This window comes from Ranitomeya variabilis, chromosome 7 (assembly GCF_051348905.1).
Source record: "Ranitomeya variabilis isolate aRanVar5 chromosome 7, aRanVar5.hap1, whole genome shotgun sequence".
NCBI lineage: Eukaryota > Metazoa > Chordata > Amphibia > Anura > Dendrobatidae > Ranitomeya > Ranitomeya variabilis.
The window spans coordinates 164,961,515-164,979,293 of record NC_135238.1 but is presented as its reverse complement, the minus strand read 5'-3'; positions in this window follow the sequence as shown (position 1 = coordinate 164,979,293).

Below are 17,779 nucleotides of genomic sequence, written 5' to 3'. Positions count from 1 at the left end.
TCTGCCTCCGTGCCAGTCCTGTTTGTGGCACCTGTCTCTCATTGTGTGCCACCGAAAAACACTGTGTGATACTTGGCTATTTTTTTTGTTTTTGGGTACATTCTCCCTTTTCCAAAAAAAAAAAAGTGGGAGATAAATATTGGCAAGTCTGCCTCCGTGCCATTGCTGTGGGTGGCATCTCTCTCTCATTGTGTGCCACCGAAAACCAGTGTGTGATACTTGGCCTTTTTTTTTGGGGGGGGTACATTCTCCCTTTTCAAAAAAAATAATTAGTGGGAGATAAATATTGGCAAGTCTGCCTCCGTGCCAGTCCTGTGTGTGGCATCTGTCTCTCATTGTGTGCCACCGAAAAACACTGTGTGATACTTGGCCATTTTTTTTGGGGGGGGTACATTCTCCCTTTTAAAAAAAAATAAAAAATTAGTGGGAGATAAATATTGGAAAGTCTGCCTCCGTGCCATTGCTGTGGGTGGCATCTCTCTCTCATTGTGTGCCACCGAAAACCAGTGTGTGATACTTGGCCATTTTTTTTTATTTTTGGGTACATTCTCCCTTTTCAAAAAAAAATAATTAGTGGGAGATAAATATTGGCAAGTCTGCTTGAGTGCTGCTCCTGTGTGTGCCATCTGTCTCAAATTATTGGGGCACAGAAAACCTAGTGTGTAACATTGGGCCTGATTTTCCTTTCAGTGTCAGGCACCTATAAAGGTATATATAAATCCTACAGAAGTTTGAGTTCACCTTATAAGTTGTTTTACAGTAACAAATAGCGTTACTTTGGTTACGTTTTGCAAACAATGAGGAAGTCTAGTGGAAGAGGTCGTGGCCGTGGGCGGTCATTGTCAGCTGGTAATGATGGTAGTGGTGGTGGAGCATCAGGTGGTCGTGGTAAAAGCAGTACAGCATCTAAGTCTCGAGTTGTTGAGCCAAAAACGTCATCTGCCTACACAAGGCCTCGAACGCTCTCTTTTCTGGGAGTAGGAAAACCACTTTTGAAGCCGGAGCAGGAGGAACAAGTATTGGCTTTCATTGCTCACTCTGCCTCTAGCTCTTTCGCCTCCTCCTCGGAAAGTGCCAAATGTCAGAGCAGTGCATCATCAGTGGATGCTCCCGGTCAGGAACAAGTGGCTTCCTTGTGTCCTTCACCCAGAACAACAGTGAAGGATGCGTCAGACGACACAACAGGTTACTCCATGGAGCTCTTTACACATACCGTTCCTGGGTTAGACAGTGAAACAGTTAACAGGCCATGCCCATTAGAAGTTGAATCGGACATGGAGTGCACAGATGCACAGCCACAGCCAGATTACTATGCTGTTCCTTTGACTCAGACCAGAACATTGCCCTCACAGTGTACTGAGGCAGAATCAAACCCAGCGGAGACTATGGTGCCCCGTCACGAACGCTATACCACCGGCTTACACGGTGACACAGATGAAGTTGCACACGACATAGAAGAGGAGGTCATAGATGACCCAGTTGTTGACCCCGATTGGCAGCCATTGGGGGAACAGGGTGCAGGCGGCAGTAGTTCAGAAGCGGAGGAGGAGGAGCGGCAGCAGGCATCAACATCACAACAGGTTCCATCTACCGGGCCCGTATCTGGCCAAAAACGCGTGGCAAAACCAAAACCTGTTGGAGGACAGCGTGGCCATCCGGTTAAAGAAGCTCAGTCTGCAATGCCTGAAAAGGTATCCGATAGTAGAAAGAGTGCAGTCTGGCATTTTTTTAAACAACATCCAAATGATCAGCGCAAAGTCATCTGTCAAAAATGTTCAACTACCTTAAACAGAGGTCAGAATCTTAAAAGTCTAAATACAAGTTGCATGCATAGACATTTATCCACCATGCATTTGCAAGCCTGGAATAACTACCAAATGTCCCTAAAGGTTGCAGCACCCTCGGCCAATGAAGCTAGTCAGCAACGCTACATCCCTTCCCTCACTGTAAACCCACCATTTCCCGCACCACCGGCAGTATCTGTGCAGCTTTCGTCGCCAGGCCAAAGCAGTCAGGGAATCACCAGGTTTGCAGTAGGAAACACTGCATGTAGGGCACCAGCAAGAATACCATCTCCAACCCTCTCTCACTCACCCATGTCCACCGGCACCACCGCTAGTTCCACGATCTCCAGCTCTCCAGTCCAGCTCACCCTACATGAGACTCTTGTTAGGAAAAGGAAGTACTCATCCTCGCATCCGCGTACACAGGTTTTGAACGCCCACATTGCTAGACTAATCTCATTAGAGATGATGCCCTACCAGTTAGTTGAAAGCGAAGCTTTCAAAGCGCTGATGGACTACGCTGTACCACGCTACGAGCTACCCAGTCGGCACTTCTTTTCTAGAAAAGCCATCCCAGCCCTCCAACAGCATGTTAAAGACCGCATCGTCCATGCACTCAGGCAGTCTGTGACTACAAAGGTGCACCTGACAACAGATGCATGGACCAGTAGGCATGGCCAGGGACGTTACGTGTCCATCACGGCACACTGGGTGAATGTGGTGGATGCAGGGTCCACAGGGGACAGCAATATTGGGACAGTTTTGCCTAGTCCACGGTCAAGGAAAGAGTTGGCTGTTGGCGTTTGCCCCCCCTCCTCCTCTTCCTCCTCCTCATGCAGAAGCGAGAGCTCGTCCACACACCTCAGTCGCACATCCACTCCATCCGCAGCTGCCACTGTTGCACACCAGGTGTGCCATTATGGGACAGCTAGTGGCAAGCTTCAGCAGGCTGTATTGGCAATGAAGTGTTTGGGCGACAACAGACACACCGCGGAAGTTCTGTCCGAGTTCTTGCAGAATGAAACTCAGTCATGGCTGGGCACTGTACATCTTGAGGCAGGCAAGGTTGTGAGTGATAACGGAAGGAATTTCATGGCTGCCATAGCCCTTTCCCAACTGAAACACATTCCTTGCCTGGCTCACACCTTAAACCTGGTGGTGCAGTGCTTCCTGAAAAGTTACCCGGGGTTACCCGACCTGCTCCTCAAAGTGCGCAGACTTTGCTTGCATATCCGCCGTTCGCCCGTACACTCCAGCCGTATGCAGAACTATCAGCGGTCTTTGAACCTTCCCCAGCATCGCCTAATCATCGACATTTCAACAAGGTGGAACTCCACACTGCACATGCTTCAGAGACTGTGCGAACAGAGGCGTGCTGTTATGTTATTGTGGGAGGATACACATACACGGGCAGGCAGTTGGATGGCAGACATGGAGTTGTCAGGTGTGCAGTGGTCGAAGCTACAAGACCTGTGTCAAGTCCTTCAGTGTTTTGAGGAATGCACACGGCTGGTTAGTGCAGACAACGCCATAATAAGCATGAGCATCCCCCTAATGCGTCTGCTGATGCAAAGTTTGACGCACATAAAGGAGCAGGCGTCTGCAGCCGAGGAAGTGGAAAGCCTTGATGACAGTCAGCCATTGTCTGGTCAGGGCCGTGTAGAGGACGCGGTAGCGGGCAAAGAGGAGGAGGAGGACGAGGAGGATGATGGGGATGAGTACTTTTTGAATGAGGAAGCTTCTCCTGGGCCAACAGAAATTAGTGGCGTTGCAAGGCCGGGTTCTGTTTTTTTAAGGGAGACAAGTGATGTAGATTTGCCTGTAACAGCCCCTCCAACCAGCACAACCGCAGATTTGACAACTGGAACTTTGGCCCACATGGCGGATTATGTCTTACGTATCCTCAAAAGGGACACACGCATTATTAAAATGATGAGCGATGACGATTACTGGTTGGCCTGCATCCTTGACCCTCGCTATAAAGGCAAATTGCAAAATATTATGCCACATGAGAACCTCGAACAAATATTAGCAACCAAACAAGCTACTCTTGTAGACCGTTTGATTCAGGCATTCCCAGCACACAGCGCCGGTGATGGTTCTCAGTCTCACACAAGCTGCAGGGGGCTACATGGCAGAGGTGTTAGAGGTGCACAGATCAGAAGTGGCGTTGGACAGAGGGGTTTTCTGACCAGGTTGTGGAGTGATTTCGCAATGACCGCAGACAGGACAGGTACTGCAGCATCTATTCAAAGTGACAGGAGACAACATTTGTCCAGTATGGTTACTAACTATTTTTCTTCCATTATCGATGTTCTCCCTCAACCGTCATTCCCATTTGATTACTGGGCATCAAAATTAGACACCTGGCCTGAATTGGCAGAATATACGTTGCAGGAGCTTGCTTGCCCAGCAGCTAGTGTGCTATCAGAAAGAGTATTCAGTGCTGCTGGTTCAATATTAACCGAAAAAAGGACTCGTCTGGCTACCCCAAATGTGGATGATCTCACCTTCATTAAAATGAACCACTCCTGGATTTCAAATTATTTTGCCCCACCTATCCCGGCTGACACCTAGCTTTCCTATAAAAAGGTCTTGCTTGTGGACTGGTTTTACTGAGTGTTCCAATCTCTTAATTTGCAGCAGCTGTTTGTCCAGCATACGACATGTTTACACCTCCCCCAATGGGAAAAATCCCCCCACGGGGCCGTTGTCTCTCCATTTGGCGCAAGCACCCGTTACAGTGCTGTTTGTCTGAAGAGGTGGGTGTGCCCACTTTTGGTCGATGGCACTGCCACTGGGTCCCTCATAGTACAATGTAGTGTCTCTGGCGGTGGTGGTGCGCACCCAACGTCAGACACACCGTTGTAACATGAGGGGCCCTGGGGCGGTACCGCCGGCCACAAGAGAGTTCCCCCCCCCAGCTCAAACTGTGCTCTACCACGTGCAAAATTATCTCGCACAGCTCCACCAATGTTTAGTCTATGCACTGACATCATTCAATGCCTGGCACTGACAAACAATACCAATTTGTTTGCATCTATGATGCTAGTTAAAGTAGTCTGGGGCAGTGTCCTATATTGACACCAGTAAATACTAATTTACTGCCAAATTACTTTGTCATAAACTCTGCAGATGAGCCCACCCCTGTACCTAAGCATGCCACCCTTTTTTTACTTATAGTTGTTTTGCGAGACATTAACATGTATTTTTTTTTTTGGAGTACTAACTGTGTCAGACACTCCTTGCAATCCTCCTCCACTGACCACAATGCTGCCTGCCTGTGTATCCATGTAACCGATTTAAAACTGCCATTAGCCTATTGTTTGTTATTTTAGGCCTTTGTTAGCCTGTCTGCGGCCCCTACTTGCATTACTCCTCCTCCACTGACCACAATGCTGCCTGCCTGTGTATCCATGTAACCGATTTAAAACTGCCATGAGCCTATTGTTTGTTATTTTAGGCCTTTGTTAGCCTGTCTGCGGTCCCTACTTCCATTACTCCTCCACTGACCACAATTCTGCCTGCCTGTGCATCCATGTAACTGATGTAAAACTGCCATGAGCCTATTGTTTGTTATTTTAGGCCTTTGTTAGCCTGTCTGCGGTCCCTACTTGCATTACTCCTCCTCCACTGACCACACCAATGCTGCCTGTGCATCCATGTAACCGATTTAAAACTGCCATGAGCCTATTGTTTGTTATTTTAGGCCTTTGTTAGCCTGTCTGCGGTCCCTACTTGCATTACTCCTCCTCCACTGACCACACCAATGCTGCCTGTGCATCCATGTAACCGATTTAAAACTGCCATGAGCCTATTGTTTGTTATTTTAGGCCTTTGTTAGCCTGTCTGCGGTCCCTACTTGCATTACTCCTCCTCCACTGACCACAATGCTGCCTGTGCATCCATGTAACCGATTTAAAACTGCCATGAGCCTACTGTTTGTTATTTTAGGCCTTTGTTAGCCTGTCTGCGGTCCCTACTTGCATTACTCCTCCACTGACCACAATGCTGCCTGCCTGTGTATCCATGTAACCGATGTAAAACTGCCATGAGCCTATTGTTTGTTATTTTAGGCCTTTGTTAGCCTGTCTGCGGTCCCTACTTGCATTACTCCTCCTCCACTGACCACAATGCTGCCTGTGCATCCATGTAACCGATGTAAAACTGCCATGAGCCTATTGTTTGTTATTTTAGGCCTTTGATAGCCTGTCTGCGGTCCCTACTTGCATTACTCCTCCACTGACCACAATGCTGCCTGTGCATCCATGTAACCGATTTAAAACTGCCATGAGCCTATTGTTTGTTATTTTAGGCCTTTGTTAGCCTGTCTGCGGTCCCTACTTCCATTACTCCTCCACTGACCACAATGCTGCCTGCCTGTGCATCCATGTAACCAATGTAAAACTGCCATGAGCCTATTGTTTGTTATTTTAGGCCTTTGTTAGCCTGTCTGCGGTCCCTACTTGCATTACTCCTCCTCCACTGACCACAATGCTGCCTGCCTGTGTATCCATGTAACCGATGTAAAACTGCCATGAGCCTATTGTTTGTTATTTTAGGCCTTTGTTAGCCTGTCTGCGGTCCCTACTTCCATTACTCCTCCACTGACCACACCAATGCTGCCCGTTTACCCCTGGAACCTATTTTACAGTGCATAGAGCCTATTTTTTTATTTTATTTAATATTAATAAAGCCATGATGGACTACGCTGTACCACGCTATGAGCTACCCAGTTGACAATTCTTTTGCGAGAAAAGCCATCCCACCCCTCCACCAGCATGTAAAAGACCGCATTGTCCATTCACTCTGTCAATCTGTGAGTCCAAAGGTACACCTGACAACAAACACATGGACCTGTAGGCATGGCCACGGAAGGTTACATGTGCTTTGTGGCGCAATGGGTTAATGTATTGGATGCATGGTCCACACAGGGGACAGCCTGGTAAGTCTGTCTGCCGTCCCTAATTCAAGTTGTCCTCAAATGAATAAATCTGAGCTTCAACCTTCTGGCTCTCATTAAGTGCTGTTTTTTTTTTAAAAAAACTTGGTGTTTAGGGCCTACTAACGGTGTCTGCCCCTCCCTGGTGTTTGCCCTCAACTGAATAAAGCTGAGCTTCCACCTTCTGGCTCTAATTTATTTATTTTTTTTTAATTGCTGGATGGGGCCTAATACCTCTGTTTGCTGCTCCCTGGTGTTTGTCCTCATCTGAATAAAGCTGAGCTTCAACCTTCTGGCTCTTATTAAGCTTTTTTTTTTTAAAAAAAAATAGGTGTTTAGGGCCTACTAACGGTGTCTGCCCCTGCCTGGTGTTTGTCCTCAACTGAATAAATCTGAGCTTCAACCTTCTGGCTCTCATTAAGTGCTGTTTTTTTAAAAACTTGGTGGTTAGGGCCTACTAATGGTGTCTGCCCCTCCCTGGTGTTGCCCTCAACTGAATACAGCTGAGCTTCAACCTTCTGGCTTTCGGCCTATATTATCAGATATTAAACTGCATTTGACCTTCAACTTTGGTTACGGCCTACTAACGGTGTCTGCCCCTCCCTGGTGTTGCCCTCAACTGAATACAGCTGAGCTTCAACCTTCTGGCTTTCGGCCTATAGTATCAGATATTAAACTGCATTTGACCTTCAACTTTGGTTACGGCCTACTAACGGTGTCTGCCCCTCCCTGGTGTTTGCCCTCAACTGAATACAGCTGAGCTTCAACCTTCTGGCTTTCGGCCTATAGTATCAGATATTAAACTGCATTTGACCTTCAACTTTGGTTACGGCCTACTAACGGTGTCTGCCCCTCCCTAATGTTTGCCCTCAACTGAATACAGCTGAGCTTCAACCTTCTGGCTTTCGGCCTATAGTATCAGATATTAAACTGCATTTGACCTTCAACTTTGGTTACGGCCTACTAACGGTGTCTGCCCCTCCCTGGTGTTTGCCCTCAACTGAATACAGCTGAGCTTCAACCTTCTGGCTCTAATATACTGTATATATATATATATTTATTTTATTTAATTTTTTTTTTAAGTGCTGGTTGGGGCCTAATAGCTCTGTTTGCTGCTCCCTGGTGTTTCCCCTCAACTGAATACAGCTGAGCTTCAACCTTCTGGCTTTCGGCCTATAGTATCAGATATTAAACTGCATTTGGCCTTCAACTTTGGTTACGGCCTACTAACGGTGTCTGCCCCTCCCTGGTGTTGCCCTCAACTGAATACAGCTGAGCTTCAACCTTCTGGCTCTCATTAAGTGCTGTTTTTTAAAAACTTGGTGTTTAGGGCCTACTAACGGTGTCTGCCCCTCCCTGGTGTTGCCCTCAACTGAGTATAGCTGAGCTTCAACCTTCTGGCTCTCATTAAGTGCTGTCTTTAAAAAACTTGGTGTTTAGGGCCTACTAACGGTGTCTGCCCCTGCCTGATGTTTGTCCTCAACTGAATAAATCTGAGCTTCTACCTTCTGGCTCTTATTAAGTGCTGTTTTTTAAAAACTTGGTGTTTAGGGCCTACTAACGGTGTCTGCCCCTCCCTGGTGTTTGCCCTCAACTGAATACAGCTGAGCTTCAACCTTCTGGCTTTCGGCCTATAGTATCAGATATTAAACTGCATTTGACCTTCAACTTTGGTTACGGCCTACTAACGGTGTCTGCCCCTCCCTGGTGTTGAGTCTGACCTCAACTGAATACAGCTGAGCTTAAAACTTCTGGCTCTCATTAAGTGCTGTGTTTTTAAAAATTGGTGGTTAGGACCTACTAACGGTGTCTGCCCCTCCATGTTGTTTGTCCTCAACTGAATAAAGCTGAGCTTCAACCTTCTGGCTTTTGGCCTACAGTAGCAGATATTAAACTGCATTTGGCCTACTAGTGTGGTTGGGCCCTTAAAACAGTGTCTGCTGCTCTTGGGTTTGCTACTCCACTGAACAAAGCAATTGCGCCTGTTTAGTCCTGTTACCAATTTTGAACTGCATTTAGCCTACAATATTCTTTGGCCCTATATCTGTTTCCTCCTCATCCTGCCCATTGCCCAGCCACTGCTAGGTGAGTCTGCTGGTACATTGACCTAGACCACTACATTCCCCTTGCACTCTACACAGCCAGAATCTGACCCTGCTGAAAGTAAGGTTCCCCTTCCCGCATGTTATACCACCTTACACAGGGACAAAGAGGAAGGTGCAGATGAAAGTGCAGGTTCCTTCATCAGGTGGGGGGGGCATACTCGTTGGCGACGTCACTGGCACAGGGCCCCTCAGAGTACGCAAAAGTGTCGCTGCTGGTGGGAGGCGCCCCCGCCATGCAAACACACCGCTGTACTTTGAGGGGCCCTGTGCCAGTGCCAATGCGAACGAGTGGGCCCCCCCTGCTTGCTCAGGATCACAGCACTTGCAACATTGAAATACTTACCTCTCCCTGCTCCACCGCCGTGACGTAGTCCACGTTTCCTGGGCCCACTAAAACATTGAACCAGCCCTACCCCCCACAACTTTTGCCAAATGACTCCCAAGTTCCAATGCCCAACTATTATTATAAAGTTAATTAAGATTGACAAGCTTCAGAAACAAGAATGGATGTTTTTGGCATTAAAATGGGCACTGTAGGTGTTTTCCTGGCCTCCACTCACTGCCGACTATGCTTCCCCATTGACTGTCATTGGGTTTCGTGTTTCGGTCGATCCCCGACTTTTAGTGATAATCGGCCGACTGCACTCGACTCGACTCTGGACAAAGTCGGGTTTCACAAAACCCGACTCGACCTTAAAAAAATGAAAGTCGCTCAACCCTAGCTATGAGCGCTGACCACCGAGCGGCTCTCATAGCAATCCGGCAGTGACAACCATAGAGGTCTGCTGGAGACATCTGGTTGTCATGCCAACCCATCGGTGACCCACAATCACATGACGGGGTCACTGATGGGTGGGATTTCCGACTCTCTTCCTGCCTGCGCATTTCCAGTTCCGTCGTTCCTCTTCTTCCTTCTCTGGGCATTGGCTTCATGTTCCTACTGCGCAGGTGCCGACGAGTCACTGGTACTTTCGCTCCCAGTGTTCCTGCACATCTGACTTAAGTTTGCTTAAAAACTTAAAACTGAGAGACCCGGAAGTTATTAAAGAGTTGGTATCAATCCATTCTGGGACAGTTGTAGAAGGTTTGTGGAGTGGACATGAACTACACTACTTGTTAGAGCACGTGACATGTAAATGCAAACAAGACGCGTCTGAGCAGTGTGTCGGCCCAAGGTAGAGAGGGCAGATTTCCTCTGTGTTTTTTGCATGCTAGAAGAGGCCATGCTAATTCATAAGGACAGCAAAAAGAGACCACCAGATTACAAGTGGAGTGGGTAGAAGCTACATTGCTTGAAAGAGCCCATGACTTGTAAATTGGGAGAGGGCACATCTGAAGCAGTGTTTCACCCCAGGTTATGGATTGTGTTTGTGATTGTTCAGGTCAGAGGAAGATCTGCTCACCTGTAGGAGGAGGAGAAAGAGACAACTCAGAGAATAAGGGCAAGGCGCTTAGTGAAGGGGTCTCCTGAAATCAATGATTCACCTCACGGCTCTCCCATGTGATCTCAGTCACTGTGCTGTAGCACCAGAGATGCTTGTGTGTGCATAAAACAGTGAAGAGTTTGCCACTGAGATTGTTATACAAGAAGTATAATTTCTCCTTGCGGAGATTGACATGCTAAGCATGCCGAGATGAGGAGACAAAGCCACAACGCACCTCTGGGAAATATCCTAATTATGCAAGTTGTCTCTTTAGAGAGGAAGAGAGCTAGAACTCTAGTGCCACCTATTGGAAGGTAGCAATCCTACAAGTCAATGTCGACCCTTTAACGAGCCTTGTCACATGACTTAGGATAATAGCCAAACCAGAATCTCAATTTGCAGACACTGTGTTTCGGGGTACTGCCCCTCATCAGTACAAAGTGGCGATCTGGTTTGGCTGTGTGAGAGGAGTCCAACCGATATCCAAGAGGTATCATTTCTCCTTGCAGAGATTGACATGCTAAACATGCCGAGATGAGGAGACTTAAAGACACAATGCTCCTCTGGGAAATATGTTAATTATGCAAATTGTCTCTTCAGAGAGGAAGAGAACTAGAACTCTAGTGCCACCTATTGAAAGGTAACATGTTATGACCTGGTGGTTAAGGAGCAACACTGATATGACCTGGTGGTTAAGAGCAACATGGGACAAGCTCTGAGGAGGTGGTATCTTTACTGACCGCAGTTCCTAATCCTAACACCAACACTAGAAATAGCCGTGGGATGTTCCTGTCACTTCCTAGACACCTCGTCACAGCCTGAGAACTAACTACCCCTAAAGATGGAACCAGAAAGCTATCTTGCCTCAGAGAAAACCCCCCAAAGGAAAGATAGCCCCGCACAAATATTGACTGTCAGTGGAGAGGGAAATGACATACACAGAAATGAAAACAGAATTTAGCAAAAGAGGCCAATACTAATCTAGATAGACAGAATAGGAAAGGTTACTGTGCGGTCAGTATTAAAAACTAAAAATCCACGCAGAGTTTACAAAAATGATCTCCACACCGACTCACGGTGTGGAGGGCAAATCTGCTTCCCCAGAGCTTCCAGCTAGCCTGAATATATCATGATGACAAGCTGGACAAAAAGAAACATAACATGAGCTGAGCAATTAAGTCCACAGCAAATGGACAACCAAAGAACTAGCAAAAACTTATCTTTTGCTGAAATGGACAGGCCATAGGAGAAATCCAAGGAGAGATCTGAATCCAACCCAGAAACATTGACAGCTGGCATGAACTGAAGACCAGAGCCAGGTTAAATAGCAAAGCCAGGAGAGATGATCAGTGAAAGCAGCTGCTACAGCCAAACTCAAGGCGCAGCAGTTCCACTCGAAACCACCAGAGGGAGCCCAAGGGCAGAACTCACAAAAGTACCATTCACAACCACAGGAGGGAGCCCAAAAACGGAATTCACAACAGTAACAATCCTACAAGCCAATGTCGACCTTTTAATGAGCCTTGTCACATGACTTAGGATAATAGCCAAACCAGAATCTCAATTTGCAGACACTGCTACCTTCCAATAGGTGGCACTTGAGGAGGGGTCACCGAACCCTCACCAGAGCCCCCAGGCCGATCAGGACGAGCCAAGTGAAAAGCACGAACCAAATCGGCAGCATGGACATCGGAGGCAACAACCCAAGAATTATCCTCCTGGCCATAACCCTTCCACTTGACCAGATACTGAAGCTTCCACCTCGAAAAACGAGAATCCAAAATCTTCTCCACCACATATTCCAACTCCCCCTCAACCAACACCGGAGCAGGAGGATCAACAGAGGGAACCATGGGTACCACATATCTCCGCAACAAAGATCTATGGAAAACATTATGGATGGAAAAAGAAGCTGGAAGGGCCAACGAAAAGACACCGGATTGATAATTTCAGAAATCTTATAAGGACCAATAAAGCGAGTCTTGAACTTAGGGGAAGAAACCTTCATAGGAACATGACGAGAAGACAACCAGACCAAATCCCCAACACAAAGCCGGGGACCAACACACCGACGACGGTTAGCAAAACGTTGAGCCTTTTCCTGAGACAACGTTAAATTGTCCACCACATGAGTCCAAATCTGCTGTAACCTGTCCACCACAGAATCCACACCAGGACAGTCAGAAGGCTCAACCTGCCCCGAAGAAAAACGAGGATGAAAACCAAAGTTACAAAAGAAAGGCGAAACCAAGGTAGCCGAACTAGCCCGATTATTAAGGGCAAACTCGGCCAACGGCAAGAAGGTCACCCAATCATCCTGATCAGCAGACACAAAGCATCTCAAATAGGTCTCCAAGGTCTGATTGGTTCGCTCCGTTTGGCCATTTGTCTGAGGATGAAATGCTGAAGAAAAAGACAAATCAATGCCCATTCTAGCACAAAAGGACCGCCAAAACCTAGAAACAAACTGGGAACCTCTGTCAGACACAATATTCTCCGGAATGCCATGCAATCGAACCACATGCTGAAAAAATAATGGAACCAAATCAGAGGAGGAAGGCAACTTAGGCAAAGGTACCAAATGGACCATCTTAGAAAACCGGTCACAAACCACCCAGATGACAGACATCTTCTGAGAAACAGGAAGATCAGAAATAAAATCCATGGAAATATGCGTCCAGGGCCTCTCAGGGACCGGCAAAGGCAAAAGCAACCCACTAGCATGGGAACAGCAAGGCTTGGCCCGGGCACAAGTCCCACAGGACTGCACAAAAGAATGCACATCCCGCGACAAGGAAGGCCACCAAAAGGACCTAGCAACCAAGTCTCTGGTACCAAAAATCCCAGGATGACCAGCCAATACTGAACAATGAACCTCAGAAATTACCTTACTAGTCCATCTATCAGGAACAAACAGTTTCCCCACTGGACAGCGGTCAGGTTTATCAGCCTGAAACTCTCGAAGCACCCGCCGTAAATCAGGAGAGATGGCAGAAAGAATCACCCCCTCCTTGAGAATACCAGCCGGCTCAAGGACTCCCGGAGAATCAGGCAAAAAACTCCTAGAAAGGGCATCAGCCTTCACATTCTTAGATCCCAAAAGATATGAGACCACAAAATCAAAACGGGAGAAAAACAGAGACCATCGAGCTTGTCTAGGATTCAACCGCTTGGCAGACTCAAGGTAAATCAGATTGTGATGATCGGTCAAGACCACAATGCGATGCTTGGCTCCCTCAAGCCAATTTCGCCACTCCTCAAATGCCCACTTCATAGCCAACAACTCCCGATTGCCGACATCATAATTACGCTCAGCAGGCGAAAACTTTCTGGAGAAGAAAGCACACGGTTTCAACAAAGAGCCATCAGAACTTCTCTGAGATAAAACGGCCCCTGCCCCAATCTCAGAAGCGTCAACCTCAACCTGAAAAGGGAGAGAAACATCTGGCTGACGCAACACAGAGGCAGAAGTAAAACAACGTTTAAGCTCCTGAAAGGCCTCAACAGCCGCAGAGGACCAATTCATCACATCAGCGCCTTTCTTCGTCAAATCGGTCAGAGGCTTAACCACACTGGAAAAATTAGCAATGAAGCGGCGATAAAAATTAGCAAAGCCCAAAAATTTCTGAAGGCTCTTCACAGATGTGGGTTGAGTCCAATCGTGAATGGCCTGGACCTTAACAGGGTCCATTTCAATAGCCGAGGGAGAAAAAATGAAACCCAAAAAAGAAACCTTCTGAACTGCAAAGAGGCACTTAGACCCCTTCACAAACAACGCAGTAGCACGAAGGACCTGAAATACCATCCTGACCTGCTTCACATGAGACTCCCAATCATCGGAAAAAAACAAAATATCATCCAAATATACAATCATGAATTTATCCAGATAATTCCGGAAGATATCATGCATAAAGGACTGATACACAGATGGAGCATTAGAGAGCCCGAATGGCATCACAAGGTATTCAAAATGGCCTTCGGGCGTATTAAATGCAGTTTTCCATTCATCACCCTGTTTAATACGAACAAGATTATACGCCCCTCGAACCGGTCACAAACCACCCAGATGACAGACATCTTCTGAGAAACAGGAAGATCAGAAATAAAATCCATGGAAATATGCGTCCAGGGCCTCTCAGGGACCGGCAAAGGCAAAAGCAACCCACTAGCATGGGAACAGCAAGGCTTGGCCCGGGCACAAGTCCCACAGGACTGCACAAAAGAATGCACATCCCGCGACAAGGAAGGCCACCAAAAGGACCTAGCAACCAAGTCTCTGGTACCAAAAATCCCAGGATGACCAGCCAATACTGAACAATGAACCTCAGAAATTACCTTACTAGTCCATCTATCAGGAACAAACAGTTTCCCCACTGGACAGCGGTCAGGTTTATCAGCCTGAAACTCTCGAAGCACCCGCCGTAAATCAGGAGAGATGGCAGAAAGAATCACCCCCTCCTTGAGAATACCAGCCGGCTCAAGGACTCCCGGAGAATCAGGCAAAAAACTCCTAGAAAGGGCATCAGCCTTCACATTCTTAGATCCCAAAAGATATGAGACCACAAAATCAAAACGGGAGAAAAACAGAGACCATCGAGCTTGTCTAGGATTCAACCGCTTGGCAGACTCAGGCGAAAACTTTCTGGAGAAGAAAGCACACGGTTTCAACAAAGAGCCATCAGAACTTCTCTGAGATAAAACGGCCCCTGCCCCAATCTCAGAAGCGTCAACCTCAACCTGAAAAGGGAGAGAAACATCTGGCTGACGCAACACAGAGGCAGAAGTAAAACAACGTTTAAGCTCCTGAAAGGCCTCAACAGCCGCAGAGGACCAATTCATCACATCAGCGCCTTTCTTCGTCAAATCGGTCAGAGGCTTAACCACACTGGAAAAATTAGCAATGAAGCGGCGATAAAAATTAGCAAAGCCCAAAAATTTCTGAAGGCTCTTCACAGATGTGGGTTGAGTCCAATCGTGAATGGCCTGGACCTTAACAGGGTCCATTTCAATAGCCGAGGGAGAAAAAATGAAACCCAAAAAAGAAACCTTCTGAACTGCAAAGAGGCACTTAGACCCCTTCACAAACAACGCAGTAGCACGAAGGACCTGAAATACCATCCTGACCTGCTTCACATGAGACTCCCAATCATCGGAAAAAAACAAAATATCATCCAAATATACAATCATGAATTTATCCAGATAATTCCGGAAGATATCATGCATAAAGGACTGATACACAGATGGAGCATTAGAGAGCCCGAATGGCATCACAAGGTATTCAAAATGGCCTTCGGGCGTATTAAATGCAGTTTTCCATTCATCACCCTGTTTAATACGAACAAGATTATACGCCCCTCGAAGGTCGATCTTGGTAAACCAACTAGTCCCCTTAATCTGAGCAAACAAATCAGAAAGCAAAGGTAAAGGGTACTGGAACTTGACCGTGATCTTATTGAGAAGGCGATAATCTATACAGGGCCTCAAGGAGCCATCCTTCTTGGCAACAAAAAAGAACCCCGCTCCCAACGGTGACGAAGACGGGCGAATATGCCCCTTCTCCAAAGACTCCTTTACATAACTCCGCGGCATGCTCTGGCACAGACAGATTGAAAAGTCGACCCTTAGGGAACTTACAGCCTGGAATCAAGTTAATAGCACAATCGCAGTCCCTATGAGGAGGAAGGGAACTGGACTTGGGCTCATCAAATATATCCTGGAAATCTGACAAAAACTCAGGAACTTCAGAAGAGGGGGAAGAGGAAATTGACATCAAAGGAACATCACTATGTATCCCTTGACAACCCCAAGTAGTCACAGACATTGATTTCCAATCCAGCACTGGATTATGTACCTGTAACCATGGAAAACCCAGCACAACAACATCATGCAAATTATTCAACACCAAAAAGCGAATATTTTCCTGATGTGCTGGAGCCATGTACATGGTCAACTGTGTCCAGTATTGAGGTTTATTCTTGGCCAATGGCGTAGCATCAATCCCCCTTAAGGGAATAGGGCTCTGCAAAGGCTCCAAGGAAAAACCACAGCGTTTGGCAAATTCTAAGTCCATTAAGTTCAGGGCAGCGCCTGAATCCACAAATGCCATAACAGAAAAGGACGACAATGAGCAAATCAGGGTAACAGACAAGAGAAATTTAGGCTGTACCGTACTAACGGTAACAGACCTAGCGACCCTCTTAGTACGCTTAGGGCAATCAGAAATAGCATGAGTAGAGTCACCACAGTAAAAACACAGCCCATTCTGATGTCTGAATTCCTGCCGTTCTGCTCTAGTCAAAATCCTATCACATTGCATAGGCTCAGGACTCTGCCCAGAGGACACCGCCATATGGTGCACCACCTTGCGCTCACGCAGGCGCCGATCAATCTGAATGGCCAAAGACATTGATTCGTTCAAACCAGCAGGCGTGGGGAACCCCACCATAACATCTTAAAGGGCTTCAGAAAGACCCTTTCTGAAAATTGCTGCCAGGGCATACTCATTCCATTTTGTGAGCACAGACCACTTTCTAAATTTCTGGCAGTATACTTCTGCCGCTTCCTGACTCTGACACAGAGCCAGCAAGGTTTTTTCTGCCTGATCCACAGAATTAGGTTAATCATACAGCAATCCAAGTGCTTGAAAAAATGCGTCTACATTGAGCAATGCAGGATTCCCTGGCTTAAGGGAGAATGCCCAGTCCTGCGGGTCTCCACGCAGCAGAGAAATGACAATCTTCACCTGCTGAATGGGGTCACCAGAGGAACGGGGTCTCAGAGCAAAAAACAATCTGCAGTTATTTTTAAAGTTCAAAAATTAGATCTATCCCCAGAAAACAAATCAGGAATAGGAATTCTAGGCTCTAAAACCGGAGTATGAAAAACATAATCTTGGATACTCTGTACCCTTGCAGCGAGTTGATCCACACGCGAGAACAGACCCTGAACCTCCATGTCTGCACCAGAATCCTGAACCACCCAGAGATTAAGGGGAAAAAAAAGACAAAACAGGCTGCAAAGGAAAAAAAATGGCTCAGAACTTTTTTTCCCCTCTTTTGAGATGCATTCAACACATTGCGGGCCAGCTGTACTGTTATATTTGAAAAAACTGACCGTCACATCCATACATAGACTAAGTGTAAACAGGTGCTGAACCTAGAGTAACCAACTCATATATAATCAAATAAAAAAGGCAGCACACTGCAGCGCTAAGACATGCAAACATGAAAAATGAAAACTGAACTGCAATACTGCACTAGAAATATGAAAAATGAGAGTGTTTAGCGCATAAAAATGGCCAATTTTATGTGTACCTGATAGCCCCTTTACGGCATCTCTCGTATATCAGGTCCTACGCTTGCCTACCTCGCTGAGAATAAACGTCTCCATGTGAATGGGTACCTGTGAAAACCTCTTCCTAGACTCATATTCTCTCTCTCTGTGGAGGGGTACTGGACCTGTTGCGATTAAAACACCTGGGCTAGGAGGCGGAGTGCTCAGTCAGAAGGCTAAATAATATATTTG